Source organism: Ambystoma mexicanum, chromosome 8 (genome assembly GCF_040938575.1).
Source record: "Ambystoma mexicanum isolate Mex_15411 chromosome 8, UKY_AmexF1_1, whole genome shotgun sequence".
Lineage (NCBI taxonomy): Eukaryota > Metazoa > Chordata > Amphibia > Caudata > Ambystomatidae > Ambystoma > Ambystoma mexicanum.
In genome coordinates this window covers 814,960,275-814,979,881 of record NC_090929.1, presented here as the reverse complement: position 1 = coordinate 814,979,881, position 19,607 = coordinate 814,960,275, and the positions used below count along the sequence as shown (strand labels likewise).

The window sequence follows — 19,607 nt, the reverse complement described above, 5'->3', positions numbered from 1 at the left end:
ACCTAAATCAATTGAACAGAGAGAGTCAATCACATTTGGAGGTTAACAAGAGTCAGCAAAATGACAGCCTATCTTTACACGTAAAATTACATGTGAAAACACAAGACACAACACAGGGGGCACAAGATCTTGACAAGGGGGTTTCTTCCCAAGGCTCACCTTTCTTAATTCAAACTCACCTTCAAAGATTTTTTGAGAAAATGGTAAAGAAGATCACATTAATGTCAGTGCAGTCTACAAATAATATCATTAACACCGCAGGGATAGACAAAAAAGAAACTGGGCAATTTGGTGTTGGGTCCGGCGAAAATGAGCATGCTGATCACAATAAGGCATTGACAGATATGTTGGATAATAAAGAAAACACTGAGGAGTGTTCACTGCCTTTATTGGTGACAAATCCTTCGCTGTTTCCAGGTAGCTCCAAATTCTCAAAACCAAAAGCAGCGACAAATGATAGAGCTGACGAGGCGGCACTTAAAGTGGCAAATGCTGTTCCAACTAAGGATATTCCCCCAGAGATGTAACTAGTGATGCAGTGTTGGGCAGATCCAACGAAGATGGACAAACCCAATTTAAACCGAGCTGCATTGATGAAAGTCTTTCATCAAATACCGGCTCTACGTAATCTGGTATCGGAGGACGTAGACTGGATTAAATGACCTCACTCGCCCAACCATTGCATGATTTGTAAATTCCAAACGCCCATAATTGCTTCCCTAATTTGGAATCATCTTAAAGACCTTGAATTTCTAGGCTATAAATTGTTTGCTTGCTACTCAATGGAGGAGGCAACCAGCTTTATTGAATATCAAGCGCCTGTTTTAAGGCAAAAGTAAAATAGTGACTCAAGGGATTTCCAGCTGGCAACGTTGAACAAAAAAGTAAGAATACAAGCTGAATCTGTAGCACAGATACTAAATGGCCTTGCCTGGCTGGAACCATTGATGAAATCCATACTTAATGACAAACCACTGAAAGAAAAATCATAAAATAATGTCATTGTGTTGAATTCATGGAATTGCTGTGGTTTCAATAATCTGGCTTTGTGGTTTGGGAAGCGACCTTGTAATAAACATCCGGCAATAATCATTTTACAAGAGACCATGGCAATTTCAGATATTCACTTGGAGGATTACTCTGCATTTTTCAACCATGCCGAAAAGGATTTACTACGGCGACCACGAGGTGGGTGTACTCCACTTCCGAGATGCTGGCCATTGTGATATCTCTGTGTAGTCTATGGAGTGTCCCTTTGTTAGTTATAGCCTTATATTGGAATTCTAATGCAATCTCAATTGATAGTATAATTGATAGATTGAATACCTTGTTGACGGAAGTAGTTGATGAAATGCCAAATGTGCATATTAGTACTTAGGTGGTGACTTTAATTCTATCTTAATGACGTTACCCTCAGAGTGAATTGCATAATCATCATTATGCTACTGCTTCCTAAGAGAGAGGACAACTGTGGGTAAAATTCTTTGAAGAGTGGGACATGCAAATTATTCCTTTTACTTCCAATGATTCTATAGTGACCTGATCACGAGGCACGAAATCATCTACAATCGACTATATTGTCATGTCGGGTAGGCTAGCCAGTACAGCTTGCCCATGTTTAATAGATGACCTGAGTTTGAGTGACCACTGTCGTTTGGGGTGCTCGATCGACTGCAATCTATCAGAGTATAAACTGTTCAAACCTCTGGCCTTACCAGAAATTGATCGGCAGGTGTTCTCCATAAGGTGGAATCCAACACTTTGTAGGCAACTCAACGGCCTAATTATCTGGGATATTGTAACAATCAATCCCAATCTGATGTCTGCAGACGAATGTAGGTCTGGTGACCTTAGGAACGATCAGATGATTCACAAACATCTTATCTATCTAACAACTCTGAAAACTTATGCACACACTGATGACTCATCTGGGCTATTTAAATCTGCTATAGCGAGAAGGAAAAGAGAGAAAAATGTTGAAATCTGTGCCTCGCTAAAGAACTCAAAGAATGCAATAGATCATTTAATTGACAAAAAGGCTATTTTGGTAAAGTATAAAAATGATATTAAAATCCTGAAATTCGAGATTTACCTAAAAAACAATCAAAAAATAATTTACTTCTTAACCACTAGAAAAACGCGGGAAATCTGTACGATTCTAAGAGACCCTTTAGCGAAGGCATCAGTGGAAATGCGCTCTGCTTTGAGTGGGGGGGCCTGGGTTGACTTCTTTCGTAACAAGTATGCATTGCCTAAGAAATGTAATCTTAATAAGCCTCAATCCTTGGTGGCGGATTTACCAAACAGATTTCCTTGGGGAGTGGAAGAAATCGAGCTGGTGATTAGGAATCTAAAACCTTCCAAAGCGGCAGGTCCAGATGGACTTCCGCCGTGTCTCTTAAAAGATGACCCGAAGTTATGGGCTGCATGTTTGAAACGTTATGACTATTTCTTTCAAACAAAACACTTACCAGCTTCTTGGTCTTCTGCCACAGTTATCCCTCTGCATAAAAAGGGAGCCATCGATGAGCCGGCAAATTTCAGACCGATTGCGTTGATAGATGTGTCAGCAAAGGTTTTTGCCTCTATAATTCTTTGAGAGCTGAATGAAATAATTTCCTCCAGGCACATTCTATCACGCTTTCAGACCGGTTTCAGGAAAGGAATCGGCATCCAACTGAATGCAACAATTTTAGCGCACTTATTGCTAGTCTCTCGTAAGGAGCATAATGGTCCAACCTATATGGCGCTTTTAGATCTCTCATCAGTTTTTGACAGCGTCATCACGGACATTCTATGGGAAAAAATGCGAGCTTTCCAGATCTCAGCACATATTATTGCCATGATTGCTCTGCTTCATAACAACACTAATTATAGGGTAAGAATTGACCAAACTGGGCGGCTAACAGACCCCATAAGCAAATATATAGGAGTAAAACAAGGTGCAACCTAGCGGCTATTTTATTTAATTTGTACCTTGCCGATATAGACAAACTATAGTTGCACTCCGACTCCTTTCCGGTCAAATTAGGGGATCTGCGTATTAATTGGCTTGCATTTGCCGACAACGTGATCCTCTTTGACCATACTCTGTTTGGGCTACAAAACAAATTGTATCATTTCTCTATCTTTTGTGATAAATATAATCTCACGATAAATCCAGTGAAATCCAACATACTTGTTTTCCCTAATAAAAAAAAGATAATATCATACCAATGGCAAATTAATGTGAATTTGATCCCATGGTCTTTAGGTATGATTTATTTATGATATAACATTACAAATACTGATTCATTGGCGAAATGGCAAGCAGCAATTACCATCAAAACAATGTCCCTGGTTGCTCAGATGAAAATTCTACATCAGAAGGTCTGCAGATTTTCTCTAATTCCGCTAATTGAATTCTACCTTCTAAAGGTAGAAGCAATAATCCTATATGGTCTTGATTTGTGTACTTTATCTATTGGATCTGTATTGAGTACTATCCAAGGCATGATATGGAAGAAAGTCTTACACCTTCCAATTTCTTTGCCTAATCCTATTATCATTCATGAACTAGGATTGTCATCACTAGCATCAAAATTCTTATTGTGAAGACTTTCTAACTTTGCAAAAATCTTACAGCCAACGAAAAACTCACTTTATGAAGATGTGGCTGTTATGATAGTGAATGGTAACCCAAAATCAGTGCATTTTGCTTGTAAATTGTTACAACAGAACCTGGATATGTTTGCAATGAGTACAGATGATTTGGTAACTCGTCTGCAAAGTGTAAAAAAGAAATTGTATCAACACGACTTGGCAAACACCTCAAATTTGATTGGGAAGTATAAATCACATAAAGAATATGCAAAGTTTCGCCATAGGCAGAAACCTTATCTTTTATATACTAGGCAGGTCCCTTGTTCCAACGTAAGATCAATGTACATGCATTTCAAATTGAACCTATAAGCAACTAAAGCTTGCATGAAACATTAGAAAAATCTTAGTGGGACACCATACGATGAGAATTGTAGATTCTGCATTTATAATGTAAGTGAAACTTTGAAACATCTGGTATTAGACTGTGTCTTTTTTGAAAATGACAGGCAGAAATATCTTGGAGTTTATGTGAACAGCGTTACTGGTGTTACCTTAGAAACCCTATGGTCACAATGTATGTGGGGGTACAGGAAATCACATTTACTTGCACTGTTTCATTTTGTGACAATTATAGACAGTAAACTTGAACTTTTTAAGTTTTAGGCTCATAGGATCTAGGCAATGGCCTTATCTCTAGATTATGCATTGTCTGCACTTATGAGCCTTATTGAATGCCTACAAAATACAAATAATTTGATAACGTTAATGACACATATATGAATGTAAAATAATGGTGATCCTAGGCACTTGAGAGCCAGATAATTTATCATTGATACCCTGGTGTGGGTATTAAATGATAAACTGGGTAGCAGCAGTCTATCAAAACAATGTCAGTAGTGATTGAAGTAATATTACAGTGTAGAAACAAGATTTGATGTAAAAGATTATTTTTAAATATGTTGAGCTTATGTGATGCAAACATACATGTAAAATTGAAAGAATATCATTTAGTGATGTTGTTTTTATCTAAGTATGTCTGTTTTTTATATGGTTGAAAATTCATTTTTTGTAATTGTTACTCTCGAATTGTTTGTGTTGTAAAGATGATTAATCAAAAACAACATAATAAAAATAAAAAAGGACAATAAAAAAACTGTTGATTCAATTTAGCATTACGTTGTTAGGAGACCCAGATTATGAGACCTTCTTTGGTGGATCTTTAGCTACTTCAACAGCAGCTCTAGCATTCACGAGTATCTGGAAATATAGAGTGGTTCTAGTGGCCATGTTTCATAGCATAGCAACTCCCTTCTTTTCAATCTGATTGATCCCCATAACCTACGATGTTGCCTAGGGTTCCATCCTGCCTCCTTTATTGTTTAATGTTTGTTTCTCCCTTGGCCCACCTTGTTGAAGTTTTCGGTCTTCAGTTTTTTTACATATGCCGAAGAGGCTCAAAATATTCTGAATTTGGCTGGAGATGACATAAACCTTTCCCAGGTAAACCTCTGGAAAAGTTGGTCCTCCTCCAACTGACCCGCCACACTGAAGTTTTGGCTGCCTCCATGACCATCAATCTGGATTCAGGGCATCCAGAGGCAAAGAAGCTACTCTCCTGAACACCCATGAAGTCATGCTCGCAAACCTCAACTCTAACTCTCCTGCTGTCTCATTCTCCTTGATCTTTCCTCTGCCTTTGATACAGTCAACCATTCTATCCTCATAAAATGACTATGTGATACCCTCAGCATCACTGACTGGGCACTGGATTGGCTGACCTCTTTCTTCACTAATCACCCTTTCCAGTTGCAACTATACCCCTTTCTCCACCACCACCACACTTTCTACTTGTGGCATCCCCCAGGGCTCTATCCTATCGCCATGGCTCTTCAATATCTATCTCGACTCTTTGGCTCACTTGATCATCTCCTTCTCTCCCCATTTTCAATGTTCTGCTGATGACACAGCTTTCTTACAAACTTCCCTGTACCTCCTCCTCCTCCTACTCTCTCATCCCAGATTGTCTGTCCGCCATTCAGGCATGGTGTACAGCTAATGAGATCTGTCTTATTGCCAGTAAGATGGATGTCCTTCTAATTGGGACACCTGTGCCCTGCTTTCCTCCCACCCTCTGGCCACCCTCTCTGGGCTCTCTACCCCCACCATTCTGTGAGGACAAAAACCTCAGGGTCATCTTTGACTCTGCTCTCTCCTTCACCATTCACATCATGGACCTTACCAAGAAGGCTCACTTCCAGCTCTTCCTCCTCAGAGGTATCCTCCCTTTCCTCGCCTTGCCCCAGAATCTCAATGTATCCAGAGCTCAGTTGCTCTCTAGCCTGGACTACTGCAACAACCTCTTTCTCAATCTCCTTCTTTCCTCCCTATGCCCCGCCAGCTAATCCAGAATAGGGCTGTAAAACTTATCATTGGCCTCAAGCCCAGGGACCGTATCTCACCAGCCCTAAAATCTCTTCACTGGCTCCCAGCGGCTGCAAGAATCAAATTCAAGACCCTCTGCATCATCCACAAGGCTTTCTAGGACCTGGGACCACTCTATCTCCAACTCTCCCTCCCTAAATACTCTGCTCCTCTGACTCTAATTCTTTGATTGTCAAACGTTTTCCCAAGCAGAGAGTGGGGGGCAGGTCTCTCTCATTGGTTGGTGCCTCCCTTTGGAACAGCCTCCCTGCCCCTCTCAGTCTTGAGCTGGACCTCCTTACGTTCCGGAAACTGCCCAAAACTCTGCTTTTCTCTACCTCTTTGCCTTTTCCTTCCCTGCTAATCACCCCACTGCCACTGAAACCGGTGGCCTGGTCCTCATGAATCTCACAGGATACCAGGCCCCAGTCGATACCAGCCCTCCCCACCCCCCACTGACTGCTCCTGCGGCCCTGGGAGTCACCAGCACTAGCACCTCGAGTGAGCCCTCCTTCTTGGCTCCCCTTGGCACTTCCCTTCCCAGCTCCCACCAGCACTTGTCCATTCCTTGCCCCATTCGTACCGCCTGCCCTTCACTTCACTGCACTTACACATCCAAATACCACAAGGCCTAGTAGGGCCACGACCGTATATTTAATGTCTTTGCCAATGTTTTTCCTCTCCCATGTTCCCTTTCAATTAGCGCTTTGAAGGACAATTCTGTTGAATAAGCGCCTAACAATTGCTCAATAAAACAAATGAAAAATATTAATATGAGAGCATTTTAAACAATATCTCTTGGCTTTTTACACGTGGATATGTTGTTTGTTCACCTTAAATTGAATTGTTAAAAAAAAGATATTCTCATGTCTTTTTTTCAATCCCATAAAATGATATCATACCTTTTGACAGGACTGTCCGATGCTTGCACAGCTCCAGTTTCAATTGTAAAAAATCACAGAGGAAAAAGCTGTAAAGCCTTGACTTGTCTCCTTCACATCTCAAGTGTGGATCACGTTTTACCTTTCATGCCCAGGTCACAATAATCAACAGTTTTGTCTCAAACTGGCTGGAGAATTGTAATGCTCTCTTTCTTGGTCTCACTGATTGTTTTGGAGTTCTCTACAGGCCGTATTACATTACACTACAGATCTTCTTTCTTTTAGGAGGAAGCTACAAACCTAGTTATTTTGACTGTGCTGATTCCACCCCTCCCAAACCAGCTCTACTCAAATAATTGTCCCCATTTTGATAATCGAAGTGCCAAAATGCCAGAAATTGTGGCACTTTTTCAAAAACAAGGATGTTTAAAAATTCAAATAAATGTTGTCCCCATATTCATTCTTCACTGCTTTTGCTTGCTTTCATCTTTTTGTTTTTTTTGTTTTGACAACTTGGGGGTTCCCTTGAAGGGTGTCCATGTAGAAAGAAGTTTGATTTGTGGGTTCATCATTATGGGGTTTTCTCAGGTTTCGAACAACAAGTTTGTCAGCCTTGTGTGCTCCCCCAAACACATGCATCACATGTACATCCCGCATATCCATTTTGGATTGTTTCTTCTAGACCACTGGTATATATGTCCTTGTCTTAGAAAGTGACTTTAACTCAGACTAAGCAGTTATGGTAGTTACAGCTTTCAAGCTACTTCAGAACAGACTATTTCCTTTACAGCTACCGGGGAAATTACATGTGTATGTACCAGTCCTCACACCCTTGGTAGCACAGCAATCTATAAGGTTTTGTGTTTGTATGAAGTGCTATATGGATATCTTTCATGTTTATTGTTGTGTCAGCAATCTGTTATTATATATATTAAATTGTTGACCTTTGAAGAGAACTACTATACATTACCTTGTACATGTGTTATTGTCTAGCCAATCTAATGTCATCTAGAGGGCCATAGACAAATGGAAGTAGGGCCAGGGCATTCATGGTATGTTTTTAATCCTCCTTTGTAAGTAAAGTCAGTTGATTTCACTCGCAAGGCATACCTGTGGTTTGCCTCGTAGCAAAGCAATGTTGAGGCCCACTTAATCTGTTTCAATCTTATTATCACCACAGGTAGAACATAAGCAAGCCATAGAGGAGGGCATTTTTGTACGCCCACCCTTACATTCAGGCGAATTAACTCGGTTTTGTAAACACTTTCTGCTTGCCTTAACCTTTTTACTGCTCTTAGGATTCATGTACATAACAAACAAAGTGTCCATATTTCATGGATACTCCCGTCCCTTGCACAGTATACCGTCATTTCATCGACAGGCTTTTCATCGCTGGGTTTTTTGCAGTGATTTTTTTCCGGAAAAAAAACATCGATTTTTTTTGGGGTTAAAAATTAAATAAATTTGGTGTGTGTCTAGGGGAGTATTAAAATTATTAAACGGATTAAAATCTGTGGCAAAAAAACCTGCGATGAAAAGTCGGTCGATAAAATCACATAGAACCCCTTGCACACCTGTAGTCACTGAAAAGAATCTTTCAGTCAGATTTTGGGAGTATTTTCAATCTTATTGCACATTTTTTTTAACCGGTTGAATGGTACAACAATTCTTTAAGCGAATTGTAGCAATAACCATTGCTGTTAATTTATTCAAGATGTATTATTTTTTTTAACATATATATTAGTAAACAGTATCACACTTAAAAATCACATAAATCTTTTAAGTCCATCAAGGTCATGAGAATTGTTGCATTGCTTCATATAGTATAACATTGATTACCTTCATCTCAGTTTGTTTGTTCAATGATTGTACATCAACATAAAGAAGAACATATATAAAAAAAAACATAAATATATTTTAAGGAATAAGGCTCTATGCGTTTCGAGAGAGTTCTCTCTTCTTCAGGAGCAAAACACGTATTGTATTCAATCTTCAGTGTTTACATTAGATTCACATTTCTAAGACGCCAATTACAGCAGTTCCTATTGTAGCATGGTTTCTCTCTGCTTTCTGCTTCGGCTGCTGATACTGATGTGAATCAATGGGTACTTCTTTCATTCTTTTTCTTATTGGATCACTGATATAGTGTCTTAGTCTTAAGGTTCATATGTGAAGTTCACATTTATATTACGTTAGTTATGCTATGTTAGATATGGTGTTTGGAAGAATTCATTGATGTTCATAAGCCAATTGCCTGCCACTTGCGTTGGAAATCTCTTTGATCTTTAATGGGCATCCATTTAATTTGAATATTAGCGCCACTTCTTAAAGTTGTGTAGAATGCATTAGGTTACTTGAAATACAATTATGCCAAATTGAAAGCCACTCCTCTGCTGACTCATTGATTCAAATTAGTGAAATGATTGCTACCTATATTCTAGATATCATACTCACCGACATTCTATGTTAAGTAGCCGGTAGAGCGTTTTGCATGTGGGCAAATTCCTAGTACTTGATATCCCTGTATAGTTCACATGGTTGTTTAACCTGTTGATTAAAGTGCACGCATTACGATTAGCTGCTGCGTGGCGTTCCCTATCTATTTTTTATTTCTTGTATCATTCTTAAAGTATATTGGTTGTATTCAACTCACCCTTTGGGGTTAAAAAGGCGATTGTGATGCCGTTCTTTTGCAGGTCTGTCTCGTATTGTAGCTGACAGTTTACCAGTGCCGCGTAGGTTCCTGGGGGCAAGCGTTCAAATTAATGTAAGTGAGACATGAAGGTAAGAATCTGACTCAATGTTAGTGGCACGCTAATTATTTAGTACTCTTCAGAATACAGCAAGAGAGGAATAAGTTAAATTCTCTTATCAAGATACTGTTGACGTTTCTGTGATGAACAGTCTGTTACAAATATCCAACTCTTCCTTTGAAATAACACTCCTTATTCAGTTGATGACAGTTTAGACAGTACAATCGAAGAAGAGCTTACCTTGTCTTCGGAACGATTAGAGGAGATGAGAAGTTCACCTACCACGTTCTCTCCGAGCTAAGCAACAGGAGAACACTGCAAGGAAACCCTCGGAAGGGAGAAAAACCCTGTGAGGCTTGAGAGCGCTGATCACGAGGAATAGGGATCGTCGCTAGAGAGCGTGGGTTTTCTCTCTCAGAATTGCTGGCTTGATGAATTTAGTTGTTTTCTCAGGCTCGGGAGCACAACTATAATATAAAGAGGGGAGTTAAAGGGATGTCTAGCATGAAAGACGTAAAGTATTAGGAGAGGGGCTATACTACCTTTCAGGTGCAAGGAAATGATCGCCTAGCGTGTAGCTGATGGAAAGTCCTGGCGATCGAAGACAAGATTGGTTTCAGAAGTGCTGTGTGGGATTTCCGTGGAGTGGGCGAAGTGAATTCTGGGTGATGTAGTCTTGACTCTGCCGTTCTGGGTTTGGAAAGAGGACGCTAACACAGGGACGAAAGTATTGTTGAAAGAGGGATAATGACTGTACACAGATTGGTAATTAGTTACTGAGCGGCACCTACGATTGAAATGGAAATCCGCGTTCTACACAGAACGGCAAGGTGAACATCCGCGCTCGGCAGACATGTTGAAGAGGATTGTCTAGGAGTACAAAGGAAAGGGAGGTAAGGAAAGAAAAGGTGCCAGAAACAAAAGGTGAGTAAACAGTAGAACGTTAGGAGACTATTATTTGGTAACTCACGTAGTGCAACCACCATATGCAGTAGCAACGCACTGCGGTCTTGGTTTCTGTTCCAGAAATACTGCATCCAGGTTTGGGGGCGGTGCTTCTCGGCTGTCAGTCGGCAAGACTGTACTGATACTCTTGGTCCGGTACGCCCTCTTGGTGGTACTCCTATAGGCAGAGGAAATGTGGTGCCAGCGATGCCAAACTTTCCAGGTCCGCCGGCTTTTCGTAACAGTATACCCCCTTCCAAGGGAGGCATAACCCGGTTTACCCGGATGACATCGGTAGAAGGAGCGAACCAAGCGAGGAGCGTCAATTGCAGAGGCAGATTCCCATGAGCGTTCTGCTACTGAATAGCCCTTCCAATCCACCAAGAATTGAAGCACCCCTCGGTGGTATCTGGCATCACAAATCCCTGAGACTTCATATTCCGGACCTGAATCCGTTAGGACAGGGGGAGGTGTCCCAGAGTGTCGTGGATGAAAATGATTTCTAACATCTAGTTTCAGTTGAGACACATGAAAAGTTGGGTGAATGCGTTTCCAGGACTGCAGAAGTTGCAATCGATAAGCTGCAGATCCTTTCTTCTCCAAAACAGAGAATGGTCCATAATACTTAGGGGATAATTTGGAAGGGACAAGTCTCTTGGGTAGAAATTTGCTTGCCAACCAGACACGATTTCCTATTTGTAGTAGTGGAGCGGGGGTTCGATGTTTATCAGCCTGTCTCTTACTTGCCTCTTGAGCTGCCTGTAGAGCTTCAATTACCTTCTGGTGTCCTTGTTGTATCCCTTCGACGAGGTTCTCCAAATTGGGAAAGGGAGAGGCTTGTGGTAAGGAAGCTATGAAAACGGATGGATGGAATCCATATGTACAGAAAAAAGCTCTGGAACGGGCAGCTTTATGATTTGCATTATTATACGCAAATTCAGCTAATGGTTATAGCTCCTTCCAGTTGTCTTGGGCTGATGACAAATAACATCTAAGATAATCTTCTAGGGTCTGCATAAGACATTCGGTCTGCCCATTCGTCTGCGGGTGGTATCCCGAACTTAATGCTCAAGAAATCCCTAAAGTATTGCAAAGATGACACCAATAGCTGGAAGTGTATTGCGGACCACGGTCCGATATAATGGTTTCGGGTAATCCGTGTAGAGAAAAAATACGATCCAAGAAGACTCGTGCCATTGTGCTGGCTGAATGTACAGAGTGGAGAGGAATGGAATGTGCCATTTTAGTTAGAGAATCAACCGTGACCATAATTGTGGTACAACCTTCTGATGGAGGTAGATCCACTATGAAATCGGTGGAGATTATCTGCCATGGTTTGGTGGGAAGTTGCATTTGTGTCAATTCCCCTATGGGGGGTTTGCGTGGTGATTTGGTCTGTATACAGACTGGACAGGAGTTGATGTAATCCTGAACATCCTTCCGAAGCGATGGCCACCAGAAATGTCTCTGTATTAATTCCATCCTATTTGCCAGTCCTCTGTGTCCGGCAGCTCGGGAATCATCACACAGTCATAAAACTTCTCTTTGTAATGTTTCTTAAGGGAGAAACATTCTTTCCTCCTTAAACCATAACCCTCTACTGCAAGTGAGCTTATGTTGTGTTATCACATCGGAGTTGGTCATGGCCCAAGTCCTACTCCTGTCTTCCGCTTTCTGTAAAAAGTTATGCACAACTGGGATGAACAGTGCCCTGGGAAATAAAGGTTCTTGTTTAAATGCGGCCTTTTCCAGAGGATCTCTCCTGGAGAGGGCGTCTGCCTTCAAGTTAGTTCTTCCTGGAATAAAAGTGAATACAATGCGGAATGGAGAAAAAAAATGCGCCCAACTTGCTTATCTGCTGTTACAGGTTTGGGCGCACTGTAAGGTATGGAGATTTTGGTGGTCTTTTCTCACTTTGATGGGATGTTGGGCTCCTAAAAGGAGATGACACCATTCTTCAAAGGCACGTTTGATTGCTAAGAGATCCTTTTCTAAGACTGTATGGTTTATTTCAGCCGATGTCAGGGTTTTGGATAGATAGGCTATGGGTTTCTCAGTGTTTCTATGGTCTGGTTGTAAGATAAAGGCACCTATGGCGTGATGAGAAGCATCGGATTCCACTATGAAGTGCCTCCTTTGGTCCGGTATTGATAAAATTGGAGCTTTTGTAAATAAAGCTTTCAACTCTTCAAACGATGTCTGTCTTTTCGGTGTCCAATGGAAGGTAACTCCCTTCTTTAAAAGGTGAGTCAAAGGCAAGGATAGCATGGAAGAACAGGGTATAAAGCGCCTGTAAAAATTAGCGAATCCTAAAAATCTCTGAATATCTTTTACTGATCTCGGTGAAGGCCACTCCGTGATAGCAGATACTTTTGTTGGGTCTATGGCGATACCCTCTGGAGACAGGATGTACCCCAGATATGCGACTGTGGTTTTATGAAACTTTTCCAATTTACACAATAAACGGTTTTGAAGAAGTCTTTGTAAGACTTCGCGTACATGTTGAATGTGCTCCGGTAATGATTGAGAAAAGACCAAAATATCATCGAGGTAAATTATGACCTAATGGAGGGAAATATCTGCAAATATGTGGTCCATGAACCTTTGGAACACCGCTGGGGCATTGGACAGTCCAAACGGCATAACCCGATATTGAAAATGCCCAAAGGGTGTACAAAATGCCGTCTTCCATTCATCCCCAGCTTGGATGCGAATCAGGTGGTAAGCTCCCCGTAGGTCAAGTTTAGTGTATAGTTGTGCTCCTCTAATAGCTTCCAAAATGTCTGGAATGAGTGGCATGGGATATTTGTCTGGCACCGTAATTTTGTTCAATCCTCTATAATCAATCCATGGACGAAGTTCTGTTGTATTCTTCTTTGGAATAAAAAACAAAGAAGCAGCTGATGGTGAGGTAGATTCTGTAATCAACCCATTCTGTAGGTGTGCATGTAAATATTCTTTCAGAACTTCCTTTTCTTGGCTGGATAGTATATACATTCGGCCGAATGGTAAAGGACTATCAGGAACCAGATTTATGGCAAAATCATCTCGTTAATGAGGCGGAAGTGAGGAATATTCCATCTGAGAGAAGACTGACTGAAAGCGCTGATACTCTTGAGGCAATGAAGATACCTGATTGAGTGTTCTGCTGGCAACGTCTTTTTGTAGCCCTTTTGTGTTTTCCAAACACTGATGAACACAATGCTCTGAACCAAGGAAAAGAGTTCCCGCAGTCCAGTTAATGTACCGATTGTGCTTCCTCAACCAAGGTAATCCCAGTATGATGGGGTAATGTGATGTCCGAATTACATCTACGACTATTGCTTCATGGTAAGAGGAGATATTCAGACCGAGGGTACAAGTCTGTTCTTTTATAGGGCCAGACACTAATGGGCTCCCATCCACGCTCTCTACTGGGATTTCAATAGATTTCGCCACTCTGGGTATCCCATGATCTCTTGCCCAGGGATCGTCGATAAAATTCCGCGCTGTCAATTAATGCCAATACTTTCTCCAGCCTAAGGTTTTCCCAGGATAACGATATCTCCAAAACAATCATGGAGTTCTCCACGGGTGTAGAAAGATGGGATGATTCCATAAGTAGGGAACCTGTAACTGAAAGATAGCCCTGCCCTGTCGTTCCCTTTATGGTCGGGCTCTGGCGTTTCCCGGTTTCCTTGGAGTTGCCACCATACATTCTTTCACTAAGTGGGGGTCTGATCCACAATACATACATAAACCCTGTGTCCTTTGTCTGACTCGTTCTTCCGCTGACAGTGGTCCCCTAGTAATTCCTAGTTGCATAGGTTACTCAGTGGGGAGTGTCTTGTTTATGGGAGTACTGCTATCGGTCTGTTGTCTGAAGGTACGTCCCTTCTTCCTTTCTCGATTTCTTTCTTGTAGACGGAAATCCAGTTGCATGACTAAAGCTATAAACTCTGACATATTATGTGGGTGAGGTACTCGGGATACCTCATCTTTAAGTTCCTCTGAAAGACCTCTTCTAAATATGGTAATTTGGGAATCGTCTGCCCAAGAGATATCAGCCGCCATTTGTTTGAATTTGGTTGTATAGGACAGTATGTCCTGGTTTCCTTGTTTGAAATCCAGCAGTCTCTCCTGGGAGGCGACAGTAATTTCTTGTCTCCCGAACATGTTTTTCACACTGTTGCAAAAGGCGGGATAGGAGTCTAGGATGGGATTATTGTTAGTCACTAATGGGGTTGCCCATGCCAACGCGGCACCCGTCATTTGGGCTATCATGTGGCCTACTTTATCTCTATCAGTAGGAAAAAATGCAGCTTTAAAAGCGAACTGGACTGTGAATGATTCGAGGAATTCTTTGACTAAATGGGGGTTTCCATCAAATCTCCCACAAGGCAATGGCCCCGGGGGAACTCCCGAACTCGGTGCAGGGTGTGCTACCGACTGACGTAGATTAATGTTTTCCTGTTTAAGCTGCTGCATCTCAGCCAAAAGTGTCTGCATGGCAGTCACTAATTGCTGCACCTGTTGTTCCATGCTAACAAGCCACTTCGGTTGTATTATCCAAATGCCAACGATGAGTGGAGTCACGGGCGTTGCTAACTGTTACAAATATCCACTCTTCCTTTGAAATAACACTCCTTACTCAGTTGATGACAGTTTAGACAGTACAATCGAAGAAGAGCTTACCTTGTCTTCTGAACGATAAGAGGAGATGAGAAGTTCACCTACCACGTTCTCTCCGAACTCGCTAGTTTAAACAACAGGAGAACACGGCAGGGAAACCCTCGGAAGGGAGAAAAACCCTGTGAGGCTTGAGAGCGCTGATCACGAGGAATAGGGATCGTCGCTAGAGAGCGTGGGTTTTCCCCCTCGGAATTGCTGGCTTGATGGATTTAGTTGTTTTCTAAGGCTTGGGAGCACGGCTATAATATAAAGAGGAGAGTTAAAGGGATGTCTAGCGTGAAAGACGTAAAGTATTAGGAGAGGGGCTATACTACCTTTCAGGTGCAAGGAAATGATCGCCTAGCGTGTAGCTGATGGAAAGTCCTGCTGATCGAAGACAAGATTGGTTTCAGAAGTGCTGTGTGCGATTTCTGTGGAGTGGGCGAAGTGAATTCTGGGTGATGTAGTCTTGACTCTGCCGTTTTGGGTTTGGGAATGAGGACGCTAACACAGGGACGAAAGTATAGTTGAAAGGGGGATAATGACTGTACACAGATTGGTAATTAGTTACTGAGCGGCACCTACGATTGAAATGGAAATCCGCGTTCTACACAGAACGGCAAGGTGAGCGTCTGCGCTCAGCAGATGTGTGGAAGAGGATTGTCTAGGAGTACAAAGGACAGGGAGGTAAGGAAAGAAAAGCTGCCAGAAACGAAAGGTGAGTAAACAGTAGAACGTTAGGAGACTATTCTTCGGTAACTCACATAGCGCAACCACCATACGCAGTAGCAACGCACTGCGGTCTTGGTTTCTGTTTCTGCTTTGATAGCAGAAAGAGTCAAGAAAAATAAACAACTATCCTCTCCAAGCCAAAGAAAGGCACATTCCCTTGCCTCCATTGTTGCCACTGTAACAATGTACAAAAAGGCAACAGTATAAGACACCCATACACAGGCCAAAAAATGGAACTCCATGACTGTGCAACCTGTGATAGAAGATATGTAATCCATGCATTAATTTGTCCTTGTGGACAATATTATGTGGGGCAAAACTCAAGAAAACTAAAAGAAAGACTTTCAGAACATAAGTCGAACATACGGATGAGGAATGAGAAGTCACATGTGGCCAGACACTTCGGAATCAAACATCACTCTATATCACAATAGAAATCTGTAGTCCTCAAAACGATAACTAGACCACCAAGAGGAGGGAATATACAAAACATCATGTCACATCGGGAAATGTTTTGGATCCACAAATCGGATTCATTAGAGCCTTTAGGAATGAATGAAGAGTTCTCCTTGGCGATTTTCTTCTGAATTAACAACTAATTTCCTTGTAATAAAAGAAAGACTGTCGGTATCTGTCAAACTGAGCAATCATGGATTACCCATCTAATTCACAATAGGGAGATTAGAAGCCTTAAAAACACAAAACGAAATAAGAATAACTTGAGGATAATTGAACAGGCTACACTTATTATAGTGTGCATGAATGATAAATACTTAAGGATACATCTCTTGATGTCAGACAACGACCATTCAAGTATGAGTAGGAATTTTGCAACCGTCACTAATGTTGTCAACTATTTAGAACTGGTACCAAGATATTCATTAGATTCACAGGAACGTATGATTAATAATTGGGCAAAAGATGTATTATTTGAAATGTTAAAACAGATGATGCTAAACTGTCATTAACTATGATTAGAACCACTGCTTACTTAACTAAGATAGTATAAATGAAATGGCCATTTGGGACAATGTAAAATTTACCAATAGGACAAATTCTGTTGTGAAATAATGGCCAATACTTGTACACCAAATATGATACCACTGTGTATTGTATTGATTCTCCAAATTATCACCAGAGCACACAACACTGGTACATAGAATTAACGGAAATCAAAAGTGAAAAGCAAAAAGTTGATGATGATCGGACATGGACATCCAATATGTGAATAGAAACTCGTATTAGAACAAGTGACAACAGTAATCCATTGAGATATCAGCTCTATTTACTAATAACCAGTACGTTCACTTAAAGATTGAACTTAGTAGGGAACAAATGTTTAAATGATATTGTCAAATTATTCTGACAGATCAAATTCCAAATCCCATAAGGGTTAGCACACAAAGCGTAGACACGTTGGACGTACGGCACGCAGAATCGATAAGAACACATTGCCTAGCAACAAATATACACACAGAACATTACCGCAGCGTATACGTCGGAAGAGTGAGACTGTTCATCACAGAAATGTTCACAGTATCTTGGTAAGAGAATTTAACTTATTCCTCTCTTTCCGTAGTCTGAAGAGTACTAAATAATTAGCACGCCACTTACATTGAGTTGGATCCTCAACCAATAATGTTCACTTACATTAATTTGGACGCTTGCCCCCAGGGATCTACAAAGCACTGGTAAACTGTCAGCTCCCATACGAGACAGACCTGCAAAAGAACGGCATCACAATTGCCTTTTTAACCCCAAAGGGTGAGTTGAATACAACCAATATATTTTAAAAATGATACAAGAAATAAAAAATAGATAGGGAACGCCACGCAGCAGCTAATCATAATGCGTGCACTTTAATCAACAGGTTGAACAACCATGTGAACTATAGAGGACTATCAAGTACTAGGAATTGGCCCACATGCAAAACACTCTAACCCGCTACTTATCATAGAATGTTGGTGAGTATGATGTCTAGAAGATAGCTAGCAATCATTTCACTAATTTGAATCAATGAGTAAGCAGAGGAGTGGCTTTCAATTTGGCATAATTGTATTTCAGGTAACCTTATACATTCTTCACAACGTTAAGAAGTGGTGCAAATATTCAAATTAAATGGATGCCCATTAAACATTAAAGAGATTTCCAACAGATGTGGCAGGTAATTGGCTTATGAACATCAAAGAATTCTTATAAACACCATATCTCACATAGCATAACTAACGTAAGATAAATGTGTACTTCACTGATAAATCTTAACACTAAAACACTATATCAGTGATCCAATAACAAAAAGAATTAAAGAAGAAGTACCCATTGATTCACATCGGTATCAGCAGCCGAAGCGGAAAGCAGAGAGAAACTATGCTACAATAGAAACTGTTGTAATTGTGACGTTTTAGAAATGTGAATCTAATGTAAATACTGAAGATTGAATACAATGGGCCTCATTACAAGGTTGCCGGTCCGGATACAATGGTACCGGTAAGCTTACCGGTACCGTTGTATTCGGACAGGCAAACTCCGAGTTGCGCCGCGGGTGCCTTTCATTCCGCCAAGTCTGACTTGGCCGAATGAAAGGCACCCGCGAGCACAGCAAGCCTGTAGCACCGGCACGGTAATGAACTGTGCCGGTGCGACAGGCATCCCCATTCCCATTGAGCCCTATGGAGCTGAAATGGGAATGGGGATATACCGGCTCTGGCACCCTCGAAAGGGCAGTTACCGGGTCCGCCGGGACCGTAATACCCCAGTAATTGCCCATTGGCGGGTGCTGGATTTTCTTGACGGTTTGGAGGTAGCCTTGCCAGTTTTACCGGCAAGGCTACCTCCAGCCTTGTAATGAGGACCAATACGTTATTTTTGCTCCTGAAGAGGAGAGAACACTTTCGAAATAGAGCCCTATTTCTCAAACTATATATATTTTTTTATATATGTTCTTCTTTATGTTGATGTACAATCATTGAACAAACATACTGAGATAAATGTAATCATTGCTATATGAAGCAATGCATCAATTCTCCTGACCTTGCTGAACTTAAATGATTTATATAGATTTTTAAGTGTGATACTGGTTACTAATGTATACTTTGAAAAAAGAACACATCTTGAATAAATTGACAGCAATGGTTATTGCTACAATTCTCTAAAAACATATTCTACCATTTATCTGGTTGAAAAAATTGTGTAATAAGATTGAAAGTAGTCCCAAAATCTGACTGAAAGATTCTTTTCAGTGACTATAGGTGTGCAAGGGACGGGAGTGTCCATGAAATATGGACACTTTGTATGTTCTGTACTTACGCTACTGTCTTTTCGTACCAGAGTCAGCTATTTCTCCCCTGCACCCTTAACACCAACATATTTTCTCAGAGCTACGTGTTGGCTCTAAATTCAAGAACAAATAGAACATTGATGACAAAATCTGGTGTGCTTAACCACTTCCCAATTGTGAATTGCTTAGGGTTCATGTAAATAACATGGGCCTGATTCATGGAAGTGTTTTATAATGGCCTAATCCCATAGGAAAACGTTCCATGAATCAGGCCCTATCTGTTTTACCAGTCATTCCTTTCTTATAATATAACACTTGTAGTCAGGAGGAGCTGAGAAACGCACTAGATGATAATTTTCCAGAAGA

General features: G+C 41.1%; 1 protein-coding gene across 2 annotated transcripts in view; it reads left to right on the top strand.

The window, feature by feature from the left end:
* The window catches only part of LOC138472476 (neurotrypsin-like), a 1,741,737-nt gene that overhangs the window by 317,527 nt on the left and 1,404,603 nt on the right, over window positions 1-19,607 (top strand). The window lies entirely within an intron of this gene.